Below are 24,665 nucleotides of genomic sequence, written 5' to 3' on the forward strand. Positions count from 1 at the left end.
AGCGTGACCCGTTATTACCCATAATTACAGGAATAAACGTTCACAGCTTAATAGATATCGGTGGGTTATTACTTGTCTGAGAGCTCCCCAAACACTCACTTCTACAGCTTCCTAGAACAGTCCCACAATCAAGCGGGTGCGAAGGATACGAGGTATGATACTCAATCACCAAGTCTTTCAACTAGCAGCGAACTTCTAGTCAACTTGCAAGGTGCGGCCTAATTTTTCCAGGGTACAACAAACTTGTTTTCCTGTACCCCCAAAAACTGGATTTTCTAAAGTAGCTAATCGGATCACTGGGTTCCGATGTATCTTCTTGTACCCTCCTAGCGCATCAGTTCCACTGAAGGGGCAGTTCCTATGGGCACGTCGTCACGTGAACCCTGTCCTAACTGGACTGTCCTACACTGGACTACACTGCGCTTGAGTCGTGCCGTCACACACCCGTTCGCCTCAGTTATTTTTCACACTGGGCGCTAGTTACACCTTGGTCTTATGCTTATTGTTGAAATATTTCTGTACAGAAAATCTTCCCAGGCTGGTAGCTTTTCACTAGATACTTATGCAGGTATAAATCCCTTATAAAAAGCTATAGGAATCTATTAAAATAATGCTTGAGTTGCTTGTTTTTGAAAAATGAACAAAAAGAAAAAAAAACTTATTTTCTTTTATTAATCACCGCCTTATCCACAGTATATTACTATACTGTTTTAAATAAGGTTAGTGGTTTAACACTGTTCACCTTTTGAGTTCCTATGTGTGCTGCATGTGCAGTGCCAATGAACAGCCACGTGTGTACATGCGTTGTTCACAGGCCGCCGATGAAATCGGCCACCCACGTGTTCTATAGTGTATTTGCAAGGTTGCACTCGGGTTTCGCTATACGCAGTAATTGCGCCTAAATGTGGAATAAATCCCTTAACTCCGTCCGAAAGTTACGTATCAAGATGCGAAATAAATCCCGCACTTAATCCGTAAATCACGTACAAAGATGCGAAAATTTCCGATATGGGCACGTGTGCGCGCACCTTGCGTAATACACAATAGACGCTTTACGTTACTGTAAAAGGCCCAGAACTTATCGCCACATGGCGGAGTCCCTGACCCTGCAGTAACTAACAATAAAAGTTATAGTTTTGCACAGAAGGGATCCTCTATGTACTATAATAAAACACAGGCCTTTGTCTCCACGTGTGCGAACTTTATCGCACGTGGCACATATACTGTAATAAACAAGCAACCCAAGACACTATACCCCGTTAAACTACTTGTGGCAGGCAGAAGTACAGTTTACTAAACACTTAGATATGATATGCTTTAAAACACTTGGCTTTCACTTATTGTGCTTCGAGTTCAACGCTAGCACTTCCCGAACCCCGCACCGCCGCGGACCCGGCCTATCCAGCAATGGATAATAATACTTCCACCCTTTTGCTGGTATAGGTCGGTTCGCACGCCTGGTACTGAGTTCCGGAATGTGAAACGGACGGACGAACCCTCAATTGTTAATGCCGATGAAATATAACCAAAGAAACAATAAGTGAAAAGCGCAGGTTACGTATTATGTCCGCAACCTGCGTACCCTTTAAACCTAACTATGTGCGAACAAAGCGTAGCGCAGCGTAGCGTACCTTTTATTGTGTATTATACACCCAAGAACCAATACCTTAATAAGAGATCCCTTCGCAGTACTTTGTCTCTAATCTGCGAATATACCTTTAAGGACTGTGTCCGTAATATACCTTTATCGCTAAGTGCGAATAACAGACACAAACCACTGTATAGAAATAAGGAGGTAAGAACTCCGTAAAAGGTTGTATCTAAGTCCCTAATGGACAAAAGGGGGTTACAGGAATAGAAGATACAGGTATAACAGGTAATGCAATAGACTAACAATGAATACAATAATTAGACTCTACTAAGGGAAAAAAAACAGATACAGGATACAATCAGCCAACAATACAATAAGTATAAGTACCGTGAATGCAACCGTTACCGTCTCATCAAATATGCGAAGCGCAGTCCGGTCAGAGCTCGCTACCGTTCAGGATTGAACTATAGCCCGGTTGAAGGTCAGGGAAAGAAAGATGTGCCGAAGTGGCCGAGGCAGCCCTGGGTCTCCTATCTTATAGGGTCAGAAAGGGGAGGTCAAAGGCCATTCCTATTGGTCAGAGATCGTATGTCAGGTCCGCTGTGATTGGGGGGTAAGATGATACACCTGGTTTGACTAGGTGCAGGGGAGTGAACTTTAGGAGTCCTTTGTTCGTTAGTATCGTCGGCAGGGATTGTAACCAGCTGTAGAAACCGGTTACATCTAGATTCCTTTGTTATATACTTTCAACCGAAACTGTCTTGGGAATATGGAATTATGTCCATAACTATCGGGCCGTGTCTATTGCGAAATATTCGCAATGACCGGAATACTACGCATAAGAAACGGAACGGAACGGTACTAAACATGATACAGACAGATGTATGCAGGGCTAACTAAGCTATGTGTGGCGTCTAAACCTTTAACTACATTTTACTTAGTGTCAGTATGTATTTATGAATTTATGTGGGATAGTATGGCTACTCTTCTGGTCCACTTTGTCACACAGAATCGGGTATGGAAACTTTATTAGCGCAACTCTGCGAACCAAAATGGCGGCCATACTATCCTAAAATGGCGTGTGTGCAACTCGACTTCCACACCCTGTACACAGCCCCTGTACACTGGACACAGCCCCTGTACACTGGACACAGCCCCTGTCACACTGGACACAGGCCCTGTCACACTGGACACAACCCCTGTACACAGCCCCTGTACACTGGACACTGCCCCTGGACACAGCCCCTGGACACTGGACACAGCTCCTGTACACAGCTCCTGTACACTGGACACAACCCCTGTACACTGGACACAGCCCCTGTACACTGGACACAGCCCCTGTACACAGAGCTGGATTAACAATGGGCCTGATGGAGCTATAGCTCCAGGCCCACTCTCCAAATAGGCCCACTTTGTAGCTGAGGGTCAGGGCTTTCCAACGAGACCAGCCTCGTTTCACTAGCCCCCCGGGAACCGAAGATACCGCCAGGCAAACCTGGAACATTTTCCCCATAGGATAACATGGGACCCGCTAATTCCGACCTCCACCCGGTTCCAACGGCTGCCAGTTCCCCTACAGCATCACAGAAACTCAAGGTTGATCTCAGTCGAACCCAAATCGCTGGGCCTTCAATCTGATACCTGGTCCATATGGGTTCATTAGTTCTAGAGATATTTAAGGTAAAACTTTTTTTTTTTTCATTTCTCAAATGTAATTTCATGGCTGTTCATGTTGTTTGAGAACAGATTTCTCTAGAGCCAAACGGCCCAGTTTCACGGGACCAAAATCATTTGAAGGCTACATGTAAATGGGTCAGTTGGTTCCGAAGATAGAGCTGGTTGTTTAAAGGGGGGTGGGGTGGTTTTCTCTCCCCCTCACACCAGAAAATACAGGGACTAAACTGGTGTAAAAGGGGCCAGTCCGAGAATGTCCCTGCATGATCCTGGGACCATATTCCCGGGTAAGTCCCTGCATTTTCTAGTGTGAAAGGGGTATTATTTCAAATAGCAGTGCTCTGAATACAGCTGGGCAGCCCCCTGCTCTCTGCCCGGCTGTTAATGGCTGTCATTTCTGCAAGGCGGCGACTGTCCCCCAGTTACCGCGAGCATGTATTCCCCCTTGGCAATGAGCATGTAATCCCACGTGGCAACGAGCATGGAACCCCTGGCATTGAACATGGAACCTCTGGCAATGAACATGTAGGTAAGCAACACTTATGTAGCATAATTTTTAATAGGCATTATGGTGTTTGGCATAATACGTAATGGAGATTATGGTGTGAGGCTTAACATGTAATGGGCATTATGGTGTAAATTTTGGCGCGCAATGCCCCTATTTATGAAGCTTATTGTGCATTATTGCTCAATCTGTGAAACTACCCATCAAGTCCCATCATGCATTGCCACAGTTTTGCAATTAGGGAATGCTAAAACTATGTCAAGGTTTGCTGGGACGTGAAGTTTCACAACAGCTGGAGGGCCACTGTTTGGACATGCCTGGTACAGTGTGTATTTTGGCTTAATCCATGTGGCAAAATGTGAATTTTGCCTTAATCTGTGTGGCATAACGTGAATTGTGACTCAATCCGTGTGCCATAGTGTGAATTTTTGCTCAATTGGTGTGAATTTTGTCTCATTCCATGTGGCATAATGTGTAAGAAGCAAGTACAGTATAAGGGGGTTACTATTGTGTTGCATGATTTGAATAAGGGGTATATGGTGTGGGAAACTTAGGTTACCACATAAAAGGTGCTGACATATTGTCTACCAAGTTTCGGTTTTCAGTATTTTTTTATGACTGGAGTGCCGCCTCACCTCGCAAGTATCTTAGGACATCGGCATCCTGCGGGTGCACCTTTGGAGGGCACCCGCCAATATATCTCCCTGCATTTTTCCTATGCCAGCCCCCTGCCTTTTCCAGGCATATATAATTAGTTTAAAGTATTTACACAAATAGAGACACACCCATGAGCAAACCACCCAACCAGAACACGGGTCACGCCCTCCACGTTATTAGGTGCTGGTCGCAACCCCTATTATTGCACATAATAGGCCCTTGATCATTTTCAGCTCCAGGCCCATTTACACCTTAATCTGGCTCTGCCTGTACACTGGACACAACCCCTGTACACTGGACACAGACCCTGTCACACTGTACACAGGCCCTGTCACACTGGACACAAGCCCTGTCACACTGAACACAGCCCCTGTACAGCCCCTTGTACACTGGCCACTGCAGCCCCTGTACACTGGACTTGTGTACAGCACCCACTGCAGACCCTAATCGAGTGAGCAGCAGCAAAATAATATATTATTATTATAGCACAGCACAGAGCACAACCACCTTCTTCCCTCTCCTATGCTGGAGTAAAGATGGCGGTGCGCGCGTGCGTCTTATATAGAATCCAGATCCCGCGAGAATCCGACAGCGCGATGATGACGTTTTGCCTCATTGCTTTGTTACATTGCCTCCCTGCCTATAAGTCAGTAGAAATAGTGACTCCTAGATCTCTTTCCTCCTCAGTAGTTTCCATGATAGTACCCTTGATACTATATTGATACAAAGGTCCGTTGCTTTTAGTATTGCACTTTTTAATTTTTTTCAGATCTCCTGCACTCCTTTCAAGTTCCTCCAATCCGCTAAGGAATCGCTTAAACATCTCCCCATTTTTGCAAAGTCAGCCTTCCTAAAATCCAACACCTTCGTTTTTGTGTGACTGGAGTTGGACCCTGCCTTGATACTAAACCATACTGCTTGATGAACACTGGATCCCAGGGTCACCCACATATATGTCCGATATCCTGTCACCATTTGTGAGTATTAAATCTAATATTGAGTCTTTGCGAGTAGGCTCCCTCACCAATTGCTTGAGAGAGGCTCCCTGTAGGGAATTTAGAAATTTGTCACTTGTAGATGATCTTGCAAAAGACTCCTCCCAATTCACATCAGGTAGATTAAAGTCTCCCATGATTATGACCTCTCCCTTTAAAGCCATTTTAGTGACATCAAGCAATAGGCTCCTGTCCAAATCCTGCCCCTGGCATGGTGGCCTATAGATGACCCCCAGTACGAATAATGTCCTTCTTCCCCCATTTCTATGGTCACCCAAAGGGCCTCAGTTTTCCTTCAATGGGCCTTATTTTAGTTCACTCTTTCTGACAAAATCCTTCTTAGATGGACAAAACCATGTGCACTGCAGGTGGGGCAGATGTTACTTGAGCAGAGAGAATTAGATTTGGGTGGGGTTTTACTTCAAAGTGAGATCTATATTGCAGTGTAAAAATAAAGCAGCCAGCAATTTACCTTGCACAGAAACAAAATAACTCACCCAAATCTAACTCTCTCTGCACATTTTACATCTGTCCCACCTGCAGTGCAAATGGTTGTGTCCATCTAAGAAGGATTTTGTCAGAAAGAGTGAACTAAAATAAGGCCAAATGTTTTGTATTAAAGTAGCATTTACGCTTTTCTTTACATACATTGCTACCCCTCCTCCAATTCTTCCCATTCTGTCCTTCCTAAATAAATTGTATCCTGGTATAGCTATGTCCCAGTCATGAGCAGATATATCATAAAATCATTTACTAATTAGTGAATTTTTAATATATACGCTTGCCAGACAAATATATAACAGGATCACAGCATACACTCTGAACAGATGTATCAGGACCACCGAGGCTTAGCCGAACACCGCCAGTCTGAAGACCAAAAGCCGGAGCCACCATTGAGAGTCACACAGAGCCGCCCGCTGGATCACAGGTGGATGCTGGACATCACTACGTCGGACCATCAACAAGCCACGCCCTTTTGTCAGCCCTTTTGTCAGCCCTTTTGTCAGCACCTGGATAATGAATTAACTTATTTTATCCACAGTTTCTTATATAGCGCAACATATTCCGTTGCGCTTTACAAATCACTGCAAATCATTCCAATTGATGTTTATGCATCAGTTCGCAGCCATGTGGGGAATCACGCAAGGGGGGGGGGGGGGTGGCCATGCGGGCCGCATCCAATGCAATAAGGCGGTTATTCTGGTTAACTCGCAGGGCTCTGAACTCGCAGCCTTGCAAGTCAACCAGAACGACCTCTTCAATGCCTGGTTCTATTATGCGATCACAATTGAATTGCAATCAAATTTTTTTTTTTTTTTCAATTTTGCTTATTTGAGATACATCCGGTTCCATCAAAGTCCTGTTCAGGATGCAGATCCTCTCTATGGGCCTTATTCTGATCGGTGCGGCCGGATCCGATCATGCGGCCAGGACCGTGCGTGCGAAACCCCGCCTTCCATACGGATCGCAAACTCCGTCCGTACGCGGTAAGAAGCTGGCCGAACGGACCGCACGTGTATTTTTCACGGAATACGCCTCCTCCATCTAAGGGAACCTCCCCCATCATTCGATGGTCGCAGACCATCGAATGCAGGACCGAGTGCTCCACCAGCACCCGCAACCTCAGACCACACGGACATTTTTCCGTGCAAAAGCAGGGATCTGGGTGGGCAGCTGACATCCGGCGATGTCATATGTCCGCCCCCTACACGTGCGTCACGGCCGCATTACCATACGTACGCCCAGCGTTTTCATGGGAACGCCCATGAAACGCGGGGCGTATGCATATGGTAATGAGCCCAAATAGCCCTTCACGCCCCTCTCCACCCCCTGTTCGGAGTGTTCACATATCATGCGGGATTTGGCCGTACGCCCCGCTCGCACATGCGCAGAGACGCCTCTGCACATGCGCAGACACAAAACATCGGCGGGCCGAACGCACGCGGATATATCCGCACCGACCAGAATAAGGGCCTATCTCCCTCTTTTTCTATCTTTCTCCATCTCCTTCTCTCTTACCATCTCTCATCAGAGTTATCATCACTCCCACTAACTGACCTCTTTCTAAATCCTTTGAATCTCTCCGTTATCTTAAAGTTCTGACTCCCAGATACGCACGTGCAGTGTGAGCCGGGAAGTTCTCTGGGTATTAGAGATCAATACGTTACAGCACAAAGAGCAAAGTGTTAGCAAGAAACAAATTGCTGGTGTTGCCTGTGTATTTCTATTCCCTTTGCTATCAGACTTATTGATATAGTGTGCAGCCACGTTTTGAATGCAGTATTTTTCCCCTTGGAGCTCAGACTGAAACAAATAATGTACAGTTGTGTTGTATCTGGCCTCCAAGAGAAATAAAACAAAGAACATTGACTGCACGGTATATGCTGATTTAGATGTGCATGGAGGCCTAGACAAGTACCGTTCTGGGCTGCAATACTGTGAAACATGATTTGCTGGACTTTCGAATGCACAGCGCTAAAATCTAGTCCGTGAACCACACACTGAGGATGGGTGGGACCATTCAGAGAAGACCGCCTTGCAAAGAGACAGAGGTGCCAATACATGGTGGACAGGTTAGTACTACAGAACCTGACCAGTTCAGATGCCCCTCCCACATTACTCTCCCTATGGCTCTGATGTTGTTTTTATTATTGTTGGTTTTCAATTATGTGCATACAAAGAAAGGAAACCATCAGAAAACAAGAGGGAAATCACATAGCGTTGTGAGAAGACAATGGAGTAAGTATATAATCTCAACAATAGTCAACGAAACGAAAACCAGGGCAGTAAAATACAGAATAAATTACAGTGGAGAGCAGGAGTCTCAGTAATCCAGGGGAAGACGAAGCCCCCCCTTGGGGAACGCCCAGTGATCCAGAAGGATTACAAAAAAAAGAACATATCTTATGCTAGTGGCATATGAAATAAACATACTACTATGTAAAAAGCCCATTCATAAACAAGACAAAACAACAAATATTCACAGAACTTATAAAAGAGGAATAGGTGGAGGGAAGGAGGGACATAGGGAAAACATCTCCGGTCCAGACCAGTCCAGTAAAGAATGTCATAGATAACAATACAGAATACAATGTACAATTATATAGCATTTTTAAATAAAACCAAAGAAAACTAAAGACGTTTAAGGTATTGTACTAAGGGATAATTGATAATCGAACCCCAGGTGGCGGGAACAGCTCTCTACGAATACAACATGCTGCGTTCCAGTACCCCGAGTAGGGTTGTTGGCGCAACACATAAGGAACGTAGGAAAGTAGGAGGTAAAACAGTTGCATGGGCCCCTCAATGGAGAGACAAAGTTCTGATAACTATTCTTGAATGGCGATAAAGGGGCTTGAGTTATCGTTCGAGAGGAGCGATAAACATGGTAAAGTAAGGAGTGATAACCAAAATATCATTGGACATTCCGAGAAACTGTTTCCCAGAAACGACTGCAAGAAAAGGTCTCAAAGCCACCGATAATTGGAGCCTTTGATCGATGGTTTTAAAAAAAGAAAACTGTATTAAATGTTGAACTGGGCTTGTTAAAACCATCGTCCAAACTTGATCGATCATCAGTGGCTTTGAAAAACCGTTACAGTTGGTAGATCTACACCACAGTACAGACATTCCCATCTCCGTTCCTCAAGGCACACTAACAGTGCAGCGTTTAGTGATCCTGGCTACAGCAAAGATGGCTAATTAATAGTAACTGAGGTACTAATTATGTCACCTGTTTATGGGGTATGCCGTCCTTAGGTTGACAATAGAAAGGACGACATGCAGGAAGGTCAACACATCTGAAGGTCAACATGGGGTTAGGTCGACAGGGTCATTAGGTTGACACATGCATTGGGTTGACATGGGTCAAATGGTCAACATGTTTTTTTTTGAGCTGACAAGTACTGACAGGCGGTATTTCATGCCTTACCATGCACTAAGGCGTGGTGGGAGAATAAAGCATAGTGAGGTACCATGTGAGGGGACACAGTGCACTTTATTAGAGTCCATGTTGACTGTGTCGACATTTGGGATGAAAAAAGTGAAGAAAAAAAAACAATGTCGACCTTTTGACTGTCGACCCAGCCCATGTTGGCCTAATGCATGCGTCGATTGGATGTCCCAGTCGACATATCCCTGTGTCGACCGCGTGTTGACCTTGATGCATGTCGGCCTTCAGTGGTTGACCCAATGCATGTCAACTTTCCTATTGTCGACCCTATGACCCATACCCATTCGTGGGTATCACTAAAAATTGGACTGTTCAGGGTAAATTTACTAAGATTGGACAGTTATTGAAGATGGGATATTGCCCATAACAACCAATTCTATTTATTATCTTGTAGAAGGTAATTACTACTAATTAAACAAATTAAACAAATTAAATAAGAATAATCTGACTAGGTAATTCATCGCGCCCTGGGGCACTCTTCACACCGGCTTAAGGGGGGGGGGGGGCACTGGCGGGAGAGCGGGGGGGGGGGGGCAGCTTTGGGGAAAATCACTTTCCATTACATAAAAAAGGAAGCTCCCATTCACTATTACAGGACTTTCATCGGGCTGCTCCCACCCTATGGAATGCCCTTCCACACACATTAAGACTCTCCACCAGTCTCCAAACTTTCAAGCGTTCCCTGAAAACTCACCTCTTCAGGCAAACCTATCATATTTATATACCACACACATAACTCTCCGAGGCACTTATGTATTATATAGCTTCCCTTCTGGACTTGTAACTGCTACGCTATTACTGGTGCCTGTCCTTATGTTTCCCCCCTATGTCCCTATAGATTGTAAGCTTGCAGCAGGGCTCTCCTACCTCCAAGTCTGTCTGTTGTTACCCAGTTTGTCTTATCACTGTCTACTATTGTAAAGCGCAACGGAATCTGCTGCGCGATATAAGAAACTGTAAATAAATAATACATACATGTAACATTAAGATCAAGGAAATACATGTGAGTAAGCTTACAGAAATACATGTCAGTAAGCCCACCATTAAAGAAACATGTGATGTTACATGACAGCAGGGTAAGTGTTAAGGTGCGTACACATGGGGCGATATATTGACGGGCGATATATCACCGAGTGATATATCGCTCAATGCCCCCTTTACATCGGCGACCAGAGATAATCGCAGATGAGAAGGAGTCTCTGCCGGGGGAGCCGCAGAGGTAATCAGCTGGTCGCAGGAGCAAGCTGCTGCGACCAGCGATTAGAAAATGGGAGCGCATACCTGGCGATTTATCGCCGGGGCACACTCCCATCACTGGCAATATGGTCGCCAGCGACCATATTGCCCGCGATATTAGCAAACATTGCTGCCGTGTGTACACGGCTTAAGAAAGCTGTTGTGCGTGTTTTTGCCCTCTCTGCCCGCTGCCACCTCCTCGGGCCCCGAGCCCAGGGTGAAAGTACCTTTTCTGAGTGTGGTCCTAGGTATATCAAGAGAGGGCATCATAGGGGTGAACAGTACTAATATTTGGGATCAAGGTTGCTTGAAGTGGCTGCAGAGTCATTACCAGAAACAAAGGACCTCAGATCATAGTTGCCTACCCTCCCGCATTCTGCAGGAGACTCCCTGAAATAACAGCAATCTCCTTCTCTCCCTCATTAGTCTAGCAATCTCCCTCATGTCACCTAGCCCACATTACACTGTTACATTTTTTTGGGAAAAAAAGAATGATAGATAGATAGATACATTTACACTGAAACATCAGCACCATTTCCCAGCACTTTAGCAAGTATAATATCTCTCACTAACTGCTTTGGGGCTCAACTACATTTGTATATAAGTCATTTTAGAAGAATCCTCTCAGATGTAGCATTACAGCTTCTGTCTGCAGCATCATCAATGTCTCCTGGTGCTTTTACCCGACTAACAATCCACTGGGAGCTACTGGCACTGCCCTCAGATTTCAGCGTTCATCTGCCCCGCGGTGGCACGGATGGAGGGAGCAGCAGCATTCATTCTACAGGCATTAGCGGGAACCCCGGAGGCAGTACACAGCCAGCGACCAGACTCAAACGGGCCAGTTTCCTGACTGCACACTACTCCTCCACTACTCCGTAATATAAGGACAAGCGAAAGGATACGCATACCACTCTCTTCCACTCCACTCTTCAGTACTGTGGATATTTCATATTGAGAGGAGGTGGTACTCATAAATAAAAAGCCTAATCAAGAGGTACGGATGAGAAAGAAGGAAACCGCTGATCTGTAGTAATCTCTCAGACAGAGCTACATTATAACCATGCCATACTCTCCAACATCTGGAGGGAAGAAATCGGTGCACATTCGGAAAGGGGGCATGGCCAAATGGGCGTGGTCATCGGAAAAGGGTATGTGGCCAAATCCCCTTTCCAAATGTGTATTGCCCCCCCCCCCCCCCCCCGCTGATGCTCCCCCGTACCTGCTGATGTAACCGGCGTCCTGTCCTCAGTGCTGGAGATGTCTCAAACTCTTCCATTAGCGTCAGCTGCTGCAATAGTACTGCTACGATATGGAGCAGCAGGCAGCCCTCCGCTTGTTTCACGGACCCCCCCCCCCCCCGCGACCCCCCCCCTCCTGCAATTTGCCGACCCCCGCGAAGAGGGGGGATTGCTGTTCCGCCCCCAGCAGGTGCCGCCCATAGAAATCCGGCCCTGGTTCAGGGGAGAAATCCCTAAGCAAGGGGAGGACTGCCATCCCGCTGAGTCCCCCTGCAGTGCAACCTAGGAAATGTAGTCTAGGCCACTCATACTACACAGAGAAAAGCTGGCAGTGTAACAGATGAAGACTACAATTCCCAGAGTCGCAGGAGCCACCTCAAAAATCTGTACATTTGGTACAGTTAGATTTAGCCGGTGCAGACCATTAAAAAACGGTACTGTACCGGCTAAATGGGTACAGTTGGAGGGTATGTCATGCTAACAGTGTCATCCAGACAGTATTGTATAGACACTCCAATCTTCTTGGTCACTTTATCCATTATTGTTATAATATCTTTCATTAAGAGCAGCAAATGTATTTTTATTGCTATCTATAGCAGTAAACTACCTGACATAAAACAGCTACATTCCAAACCAGATATTCATGTCAACGTTTTCAGGAGTTTATCAAAAATTTCTTTTTTTTTCTTACGTGAAGTAGATTTTCAGCTATTAAAGGTTAACTTGACTTTTGCCAAGCTTAATATGTTTAATATGACTACAGCCAGTCATTGGGTTTATATTGCCAGAAGAGACAACCGCTTTCCAGGGAAACTCTCAATAAGAGACCCATTTACTAACATTATTTTTACTAAAACAATGTGAAAAATGGCGTTTTCACACCCATTACTTTAGTTTCAACTGAATATATTAGAGGGCTTTACAGGAAAAAACACTATTGTCCACTATTAGTCATGGGCAGAAGATTGACATTGTAAGTAGGTCGGAATGACAATGGTTGACACAACATATGGTCGACATGAGTTTTTATCACTTTTTCATTGCTATAACTTTGTTTTTTCTCTACCATCCACATGGATGTGTATGCAAGCGGACGCAATAAACTAATTGTGGGTCCATGTGAGAAACGTTCAATTGGCACCCCAAAAACGTAAGGAAACTCATGTCGACATTTTCATGTGTTGACCAGGGGAGGCTCCAGAGGGGGGAGTTGCAGCTCAAATCAAAATTCAAATAGGGGAGCCACACCAACTGCCACCAACTGCCATTCAAAACTGACTCACTGGTAGTTGGTGTTTCTCCACTATTTGAATTTTGAACTTTGCTGCAGCCCATCCCCTGGAGCCACCACTGGTGTTGACCATTTCCATGTCGATCATTTGCTTCTGTCCATCTTATGACCTGGTTGTGGATTATTAAGTTGACAGTGTCTAGGTCAACAGTCAATAGGTTCCACCTCTTTTTGTTGAGAAGCAGTAGGTCGACACATGAAAAGGTCAACACGGTATACTGTAGGGCGACATTGACAAAATGACGACACAGACAAATGTTGACATGTAAATGGTTGACATAGATAAAAGGGACGACTGTCGACTAGACCCTGTTGACCCATCAACCGGCTCCGTTATACCGTGACCTATAAGATCCTATAAGAACTTATAACTGCATAGGGCAGGAGGTAAATGTGTTAGGCAAGTGCTGCTGTTTGTCTATCTGAGCTTATTTATTTGAGTAGAACACATACAGTAATTTGCAATTCCCATTCGATGTCAGGTCGATGGAGCTCACGGACACCGTGTCTGAGAACATTCTCCAACAGGTATTTCTGCATTAAAATGGTATATTGGATTGCATCTACCTGGCACCCTGCAAGATATCAGTTTACAAGAAGCACAAATCATCTTGTCATGCAGATCCCCTGCAAGGTGATGTATTACCTAAGTACGGCTGGTAAGTTAACAGGTGGCTCTGAACCAACACGAACTGCATGCAATCGGAAACTTGTAAAATTGTTGATTATAGATGATGGCCACGGAGCGCTTCCCAAGACGCTTGATATTATGCTGGTTTTATCCCCTCTCTTTTGTTCATTGAAAGCAGCAGGCAGCAAAAGTCAATTGTCTACTCTCATCAGATTCCACCCAGAACACACACACATACACAACATAAAGATACAAAGGATCTAATAATCCTTCCGGAAGAGGAACACCACACGCTGCTTTCTTTCTTTGCAGATGCTGGATAGAAGAAAGTTTGTACAGGGACGAATATCACCGATGAACAGACCTAGGGGGCAATTAACTAAGATGGGAGTTCTATTCCCAAATGGGATGTTGCTATGGGAAACCAATGAGATACTATCTATGATCTCCTAGAAGGTGCTAAGTAAATAAGTAGATTTTGATTGGTTGCCTATAGCTGTGAAAAGCTAGAAATGATTTTATAATGGATCCCTATGGACATGGGTCCTTATTCTGGTCCATACCAGAATCACCTCCATGGGGTGGTGCCAGACACACCCAAGGCATATGTTTTTCAATAAAGTGTTTAAATATATTTTCTAAAAATATGTTTTTCCCTGTATTACAATAAAATAAACACCAGTTTCTGGGCCAGATGCACTAAGCTTCAAAAGTGACAAAACGGAGAGTGATACACAGCCAGCCAATCAGCTCCTAACTGCCATGTCACAGGCTGGGTTTTGAAAATGTCAGGCAGGAGCTGATTGGCTGGTTGTTTATCACTCTCCATTTTGTCACTTTTGAGGCTTAGAGCATCTCGCCCTCTGACTGAAAAAAAATGAACTGTGTAGTTAGTGTCCAGAAAACTAATTTCTTTCTGGCTCTAGTATAAATTAATTTGGCGATTATAAGCCTCTGTGTGGCTCAGATTCAGAGAATATTATAATGCCAAATATACTGTAATGTAATATATATATATATATATATATATATATATAATGTTTATAATAAATAGTAACCCGCTGCAAGTGATCGGGAAGGATTCCGCTAAACCTCCAATGACAGGAGAAACAAAAGTGTATGATTGCTGCGACATCACCCAGCATACTCACCTATCCCTACTACTAATGGATCTGGCACAACTACTGACAGAGCAGACATTTGGCTATGGAGACCTCCGCTACATCTACAGAGTCGCTGGGGACGCCGGATGCAGGCAAGTTAGTCTGATCGGAGATGCCACTCCACCAGGGAGCACTTCCTAATAACTACTATTAACATCACTGCCGCAAGCTGCCACATACTTCAACCTAACAGCAGCTACAGTATGCATTCCATGCCGCTAAAACCATCTATCGCGCCCTCCCTACTACAAAGAAAATAAGAGGACTTAACATTTAACCCTGAGGTGCTATGAGTATTACAGGCTGAGAGCCCAAAACATTCAGAGGAAACCTCTGTGATTAAAGTATTAAGGGGGAGATTCTCTAAGCTAGAAATGCGGTAAAAACCCTGTTATCGGGGGTTTTACCGCATTTTGGGATGCTGTAAGCATCCCCCGCCGGGTTACCGCGGCGGGGGGCATCGCCAGAAAAATCTGGCGATGCCCCATAGAAGCCAATGGGCTTCTACCGCAACCCTCCGCCGCCCCGCGCCGACCCCCCCCGCCGCCCCGCACGGACCCCCGCCGCCCCGCATCGCCCCCTCACCTGTGTCCGGGCAGCACAGAGCTGTGCTGCCCGGACCTGTGACCTCCTCCCTCTACTGATCCTCTTCCGGGTGCAGGGAGGAGGAGAGCCCGGCGCAGCAGCAGCAGCGCCGGGGGAGGGAGGGGGGAGCCGCCGGGACCTGCTGGGACCCGGCGACTCTCACCGCAAAGGACAGCTCTTGATGCAAGAGCTGTCCTTTGCTATACTTATCGCATATGTTAGAACATATGCGATAATTATAATTGCGATGGGCGGCGAAGGGGGGCAGAGATTCTTGGAGAGAGGGAGCTGTAAAATCAGAGATTGGACGTAGGAGCAGATAGGGACTCGGGTAGCCATCATTTTGACAGACTTTTAACTAGTTATGTAAATAATAGGTAATTACACAATCACAACGACTTAACATTAAGGGAGATACTGTATTCAATCCGTGATTCCGACTCGGACTAACTCGACAGCTTGAATTCAATGTTCCGGCTGTCGAGTTTTGGAAAGTCATTGGATCAGTGAAAACATGGCCATTTTGTAAACTAAAATGGCCACGGACTCGACAATACACATGTAGGCGGGGCTCTAGCAGACAAGTCCCGGCCGAGATGGAATACTGAACCACTGATATTTCCACTGTCAGAAATATTGGCTGACATTGAATATCCCCCTAACTAGCAAATGTTTATCCAATAAGAAAATAATGAAAATCACCAATTTTGGGTTAATAGTAATAATTTTATTTATATAGCGCTTTTCTCCCATAGGTCTCAAAGTCGCTTAAAATACATCAAAAACATGGTATATTGAACAAAGGCATTAGAATTGCATGAAGTTGGAAAACAGAGAGAATTAAGGACTTAACGTAGAGAGCACATTAAGCATACTGCTGGGTTGGTGGAGACATTTTGGGTAATAACTTCTATGGGTTATATATTCCAACCATAAAAGGTACCAGGCGAGGCAGCCATCTTGGGCGCACAACGTAGGATTACCTTGGGAGAAATAGATCACGCCCAGAAGAGATAACACAAAATGGGTGGTTTCAGCATCCTAGTGCTAGTATCCCCCTGCCACCATTGGGTCCATGTCTTTATTTATCTTATTGAAAATTGTTTATTGATTTAGGCATTTTCGCAAATAAAACAGGATGCAGTAAATGACTGCAAAATGATGGTACAAATATTTATGAGATGGAAGTTTTATATAAACTGTTATCCTGGAAATATAATATTTGTTATGTGCCTGCAGACACCTACATTAAATTTACCCCGCTGAGTAAAAACGCTAATTAATGCCAGCCTGGCTCAAACGGTTGTAAAAAGATTAATACATTAGCGGGAATATAATTGACGGTGAATATTCTATTAACACAACTTTAGTCATCAACACCTCTGACCCTCTCATATGCAGTATTTATGAAGTCTAAAATATCACACAAAATAACCTTTTATATTTTCTACACTAATTAACACATAATCCATTCTTGATTAGCATAAAGATTTACCATTCCTATTATACTTTCTAGTTCTGTCTTTTGTCCGCGTTCGTTGGTATTGATCTCTTTGATTAACTGTGGTAAGAAATTATAATATTTAAGAGAATAATAAAATGTATCCCATGTCAGGTGGCAGAAAGGTTGTGTTTCATTTATAATGTAATCTTATCTTCCTCATTCACTACTAACCTGATATTTGTTCTATCACTATCGACTTATACATTCCCAACTTCTTATTAAATAAACCACTTTTTGATGTAGACTTTTGTCAGTGTGAATAAAAGGGATCCCTATAGTGGGGAACAAATTACAATCTTATTTTAAAGGTATTTGATAACTGCCGCCTGGCCTGCGGAGGCATCTAAAAATAGGTTCATAAATCCAGATGTCAGCGCTTTAACACAAAGCGTTTTTTACAATCTGAGTCAGAAATCGCCACATTTTACTATAAGCCATGGCGGCTTGTACCTTATGACAGGAGGAGGGCTGCCGCTGGCTTCGATGCAAGCATCACCCTGCCGCCGCCGCTCCTCCTGGTCCCCGACACAGGTGCAGGTTTCCCAGCACCTGTACTATGTTGACATGTGCCGGTACTGGCGCATGTGCAGAAAAAGCCTCTGTACTGTACTCTGTACACGGTCCCTGCGCCTGTATAATACAGATGACAGGCACCGGGACCAGTGCCTGCGGAGTACCGATGTAGGTGCTGTGAATTTGCAATCCCAATAGTGGGGCCCAAGAAAAATGCAGGCGTGTCTATGCCTGCTTGGAGTGGGTGCCTGACGTCACATGACATCAGTGTCTACCCCCAATTCGGCAGATAGCGGGTGCTGTAAAAACCAGTCCAGGCTGACTTATCTTAGCGAAGACAGGAAAGATCATTCAATGGTAAGCAACCATCCAATGATTTCTAGGGTGTGGCTGGGGGGAGGGGCAATTCGCATTTACCTGTTCGATAGGCTGCGAACATATGCAGCCTAGAGAACAGGTCTGAATCCGATCCGAAGTAAAGAAAATAATTATATTAACCCCAAAACAACCATTTAGGTGAAAGATGACAGTGAGGATGGGTTGCAGGGTCAACATGAAGAATTATGGGTCTCCTGACAAAAATTGATGACATCTCCCCTATCTCCATCAAGAAAAGAGTTAGATCTGGGAAGATCAAAGCTAGGAAATCTGCAGCCCAACGGAACATACTGGGCCAGATGCACTAAGCTTCAAAAGCGATAAAATGGAGAGTGATAAACAACCAATCAGCTCCTGCCTGACATTTTTCAAACACAGTCTGTGACATGGCAGGTAGCAGCTGATTGGCTGGATTGGCAAGGAAGTCCAGGAACAGAGCATTTTGTACCTAATGGAATGGGCCATGTTGGAGGGTATGCAATAGAGAAATATTAGACAGAATTTGAATGGTTGCTATGGGCAACATCACCTCTTTTCCTTTTTAGAAGCTTTATTAAATTTACCTCTTAGAAGTCCTCAGACCACACATGAGATCCTTGACACATCTGGCAATCACTTCTTTTTCCTGGGAAGTTTACTCTCTAGCAGGGTCGGATTAAGGTTGCGGCAGCCCCGGGATAACTACATTGTGGGGGCCCCTCCAATAAAATGATTCCTTGCCTTGTCGCAGTGCGCAACCCTCCCCCTCTGCAAACAGGGCTTCCTGTATATTACCTGCTGACTGCCATGGTTTCTGGCTCGCCAATGCTCACTCTGCGTACAGCGTGGCGGAGTGTGGCCCCCATGATGTGTCATGTACCATGGCTGTATGCTGCGTGAGCATCGGCAGCTGCTGATCCAATTGCCGAGCCAGCAACCATGGCAAGTGATAACCTGGTGGCTCAGTCAGGGGAAGAGGGGCAGCCATAGTCCCAATTATGGAGTCAGATTAGCCTGTGTGGGGGTTCACTGTGATTGGGGCGCCCGGAAAGACTGCCCCTTCCGCCCCTCCCTTAATCAGTCTCCAATGAAAATGACTCTCAGCTATCTGTAGTAATCGCTCCCTGATGGCTCCTCTAGCATCCTCAAAAACGGTCTGCTGTAAGGGGGCAGACATTTTGTGATGGAAATTTTTCATTGCAGCAAGAGCCAGGAAGAGCGCCGGGACGGCAGACAGGTAGATCTGCAGGTCCCGGTTACAGATGCGGTGGCAAGTGGAGGGTAAGGCAGGTCAGCGCAAAAATAGCCCCTGCATTTCTAACTCGCAAGGGTGCAATTTGGCATCCAAGCGAATCAACCAGAATACCACCCCTTAATGTACTGTAATACCTCTTTCATACCAAGACGGGTTACACCAGGGATTTGTATACGGCTAGAACCCAGCCAGGTCCTGAGCCGGCGCTTGGAGAGGACATCACCTTTCCGCACCAGCAATTTCATCGCAGTGAAAGGGTCCTGGGTCACATCGACCGGGGTTACCCGTTTACACTGCACCGTTGAGCTGGTCAAATCCCTGCTCAGGTCGAAATGCCGAACCTCTCGTGCAAAATATTGGGTCATTCCAGGCGTTGTAAAAGTCAAATGTTCATAAGACATAACAATTAATTTATTTATATGTTTTGATAATAGCAATAGCGTAATAGGCACATAACATTCTTGGCGCTACTGAACTTGTTACTAGAAATGACGACGCCCATGAGACTAAGCTGCAACCTTTGCAGTTATGGAGCTTTCTAAATGGGACCTTTGCGACCTTAGCCGCTAATTCAACAGAATGCAAATTCAGATGGACAATATAATATATACACGATGTACACGACTGCCTTGTCTGCAATGGCACTGCATGCATTATTAATGACAGCATTTTGGCCCTTATTCTGATTGATGCGTACTTTTCCGCATACTTTCGGATCGCGTCTTTACGGCGTCTGCGCATGCGTGGAGAACGCTACGCGCATGTGCCACGCCTTGACTCCGTACCTGTTCGGGCAAATCCCGTACAAAACTGGTCACCGCAATCATTTGGGAAATATGGGCGTATTATGGGCGTCATGCGGAATGACACATGGGCGTAGTTTCAAAGTGGGCAAAACGGGGCGGAAACATGGGCGGACACGGGGGAGTACACTTATGTTGGGGGGCGTACATTCGGATAGCACTCCGAATGCACGCGAACAAAAAGGGAAGAAATGTGCGGTGTCCAAAAGGCCACTATTGCTTTGCGGACACCACTCGTTCCTGCGGGAGGCGAACGGACCGCCTAATGACTACAAGCATTAACACCTGAACCCAATAAAATCGACTCCTTTACTCATTACTCACTAATAGGACGCTTGTCAGTGCTTTAATTGAAACCATTGCACTTCAATTGCTGTAAGGGTTAATGTGTGCAATGCATGTGTTAGGCATGCTTGTAAGGATATATTGGCATCTAATTGATTCCAATTCCAAATAAGCATTTTTTTATGAGGATAGGTAATTGAATAAGTGGGTCATGTGATGTATTGCAGAATTGACATAATAGTGGGTTGTTTGGCGTAAATACACCGCTTACGTGCGGTAGCACCGCTTGGCTCCCGTTCGGATGCGGTATTCCCGAGCACACTCTGTAATACTCTGTTATACCGTGCAGAATTTGACTGTTTCCCCCGCACACGCATGGTTTGTATGTCGTCCGTAAACACGCCCTGTTCTTAAAGAGTGAGTCCGTCCGAATGCGGAGGACCCGTGGGCGTTTCTACGGACGATGGCCGCACGCGGCAGAACACCGTGGCGTGCGGACCGCTCCGTAAGAATGCGGGAATATCCGCACCGATCAGAATAAGGGCCTTTATTATGCAATAGGGACAATGTACACTTGTAGCAGCAGTTTAACCCTTTCTTTCCCGTGTGATCCATGATGACATCTTTATACAGCCGAGAGGATTTCTACTCTCCAGACTGCGCTCAGATATTATTTTCACACAATAGGCATCTTGTTGTCTCCAAGGAGGTCTGGGAACCACATTTCCAGGACCAAAGCTGCACTTACAACAACAGTGATAATTGCACACCATGCCCGGCTCTCCTTCAGCGAAATTACATTTCATCTCTATTTTGCTGTTGGAACAGGTCTCATTTTTACCAAGACACACTTTTCATCCTGGAAATCGGAGTCACTTTAGGGGGTAACAACAAACCAAACAAACTAGTTCATTCAGATGGAGTTCACTCCCACTGAGCCAATCAGCAGCAGCGACAAGAGTTCCCGGAGAATGGGGTAATTTTACTGACAGTGTGAGTCCCGGCATTCATCGTCCTGTAATATTCTCAGCGGTGTGTTTAGAGGTATTAATAGACAGTTTCTTTATTATTATATATATATATTATATATATATATTATATTATTTGTTCAATATATATATATATATATATATATATATATATATATATATATATATATAAAAATATAATTTTCCAGGTAATCCGCACTCTGTTCGATATCCAATTAAGGGGGTGCTCCTACTGATGACCTAACATCAAAGTATAGAGAAGATGAAAAGAGCACTCACCAATTTTTGTAAAATTTCAAAAGGTTTTTATTGGCATCTGGGAAACTGTTATACAACCATCGACGTAACGTAATGTTTCGGTCCGCAATGGACCATCATCAGGATAAGGTACAGCATGTGGACCGAAACATTACGTTACGTCGATGGTGGTATAACAGTTTCCCAGATGCGTATATTCGTATACTGTATACATACACAGTATATAACAACCTGTCTATCAATGACTTTCAACATACCACTGAGATTATTACAGGACAATGATGAAAGCCGGGTTCCCCGTATGCCGAATGGCTCCAGATATACTCAACCCTCCCGATTTCCCATGGGGCCGGCCAGCACATAAGAGGCTGAATTGAAAAGTAATGCCTCCAAGGCTATAAAGTTTTTTATTTGTGAACACATTTCAACACTTTTTTTATACATGATAACTCAGTTTATCCTCTATATAATGCACTTTTCATCGTAGCCCCCATCCCTTTCCACGCATGTACGCCAACATTTGACGAGTTGGCAGGGCCGGCTTTACCATTAGGCAGCTTTAGGCAGCTGCCTAGGGTGCCGGGATCTGGGGGTGGTCTGCCTATCAAAAAATCAATGATGTCGATGAGGATCCTTGTTGTACTTAATGCAGGTGGTGGCTGTGGAACCTCTAAGACCTCACCACCATATTTTCCCTTGGGGCATATTTCCCTACTTTGCATACTTCCCCCTCCTCCTTGTACTCTATTGTGGGTGGAAAAGGGAAACTACAGGGAAAGCAGGGGACATGCCCTTCTTTCTGGGCGGCTGGGTGGACCCCCCAATTTTTTGGAGCCTCACCGCGATTCCAGAATGTTAGGCAAGTATGCCTTAAGGGGTTGGAAAGTGGGTATCGGTGGCAGAATGAAGGGGGGGGGGGGGGGGGCGGTAGGTTGAACTTTTTGCCTAGGGTGCTGAGAAGCCTTGCACCGGCCCTGCGAGTTGGGCAAACCCATCGGAGAAGAAGGCTGGTGGTTGTTTTCGACACCAGGTCCAAACAGCAGCTTTCCCCCAGTTGAACTGTTGACCCTTAAGGTGCTTTTTCATCTTTGGGAAGAGGTGAAAGTGGCATGCGCAAGGTCAGGGCTGTACGAAGGGTGTGGCAGAACCACCTTGAACTGTAGGCGCTGCAGCCTTCTTCCCAAAGATGAAAGAGAACCCTAAGGGTCAATACTTCAACTCTGATGAGGTAAAAGCTGCCGTTTGGACCTGGTGTCATACACACAGAATGGGCGCCTCACGTTTAGTGCGGGGGATAGCCAGAATGTCCCCGCTGGCCGATCACCGATGAAGAGGTGCTCCATCTGACGGGGTTGCGCGAGCGTCTTACACGCACGCTCGTCCCAGTTTTTCGGCGTTGGAGAACGGAAAACCTGCCCGTCTCCACTTCAGGGAGTGACGGGGACCGGCCTGGAGGCGGCGGGCACCGACGGGGAGCTCTGCTGGAAGGGGACATGGCAGCGTCTCATGCACACGCATCCCCTTCCGGCAGCTGGCAGCTGGCAATCTGACCGCCAGACCCCTGCTAGATGAGACGGGCTCCATCTGTATGATAACATGTGTCTTTATATGTGCTAAGAGGTTTTTCTCCCTGCACTACAGTATATGGTCGCCACTGTAAAAACCCCTTTTTTTTTCTTTAACACATAGGGAAATGTAGTGGGAGCTATCGGTGTCCAATAGGGTATGATAGCTCCCTCTGGTGGTGGTGTATTAAGAAGCACCAATCAATATTTCAGCATCTATGGAGCAGAATGTGGGGGCGGCTCAGTACTTGCACATAAAAAAAAACACACATTTTTATTATAATTAATATAATGTTTTTACGTGAATCAAATGTAAACTGGTTATTCATTCCCCACAGTGGAAAACCAAGGATACCTACTGTAAGTAATGCTGGCAAAAATCAATAGCTGCAAGTTTCAAAGGAACAAACAGTAACACAGAGAAGAGTTGAAATGTGTAAAATAAGTAACTTTGTAGTAGTCTTCTTGCTTCCAAATAAAGATGCCAGTGTGAGCACATAGCATCGTGATAATGCCCTCTCCTGCGGATTCTCACCAGAGAGGTCATCGCGAATGGACTGCAGCAGTCACAGTGTATCAGCTCGCTGCATCATCTACCCAGTACCAGCAACAGATTGAAATGTCAGGACTGTTCACTGAGGTGGTGTTTGACAACATTTATAAAATGACTCGGCTGGTTTACCTTTCTGCAGCTCAGACGAACCTGAGGGCCTGAGAGGAACGGAAGTCCTGTATATTTCCAGTCTGCCTTTTGTACTATATGGGTTTGTGTGAAAAGAATACAAAATTATTTTATTTGCTTTATGGATGCTTTCTTGGCAACAGGCATTGGTATTTTGGAATAATAACAGGGGCGTAACTAGATATTTGTAGGCCCCATAGCAAAATTTTGCTAGGGCCCCTATATAACAAATTATTATGATAAATGTATATAACACATATTAACGATATCGTTATATCGTTCAGTAAGATCATCCTATGCCCGCACCGTACATGCAGACGTGGGTGATAAAGTAAAAAAATGTACTATGGTAAAAATGTGGTAAACCCCCCCGTTTTCGGGGTTTTACTGCATTTTCAAATGTATTAAGACCTGGCCACTGTGTTATTGCCGGCCAGGGTATCACCACCTTTGGGTGGTTATACCTATATTATTATTATTATTATTATTATTATTATTATTATAATTCTATAGAAGCCTATGGGCTTCTTATGGCCACCGATCACAACCCGCCAACCCCTGCCGACCCCCGCCACCGACCCCCCTCCCCCTAGCTTACCTTCCTCCAGGAAACCAGGACCCAGAAGGTAAACTCCTCCTCCCCCTAGCAATGCAGCCGGAAGTCCTTCCGGCTGCAGGGGGGGGGGGGGGGGGAAGGTGACGGGGACAGCCTGCTTAGGTTTCTGGCTGTGGGGGAGTGAGGAGAGCCCAGGGAGGTGACAGAGACCCCCACACACTCCTTTACCACATCGCAATGTTGATCGCATATGTTAGTACATATGTGATCAACATTATTGGGATGGGCGGCGATATATTTTAAAACTTCCCGCCCGAAGTCACAAAAAGATAATGATTCGATTTATTTTTGTCATGTGCTGTACCGTGATATAAATG

Source organism: Crinia signifera, chromosome 4 (genome assembly GCF_055691185.1).
Source record: "Crinia signifera chromosome 4, ASM5569118v1, whole genome shotgun sequence".
Lineage (NCBI taxonomy): Eukaryota > Metazoa > Chordata > Amphibia > Anura > Myobatrachidae > Crinia > Crinia signifera.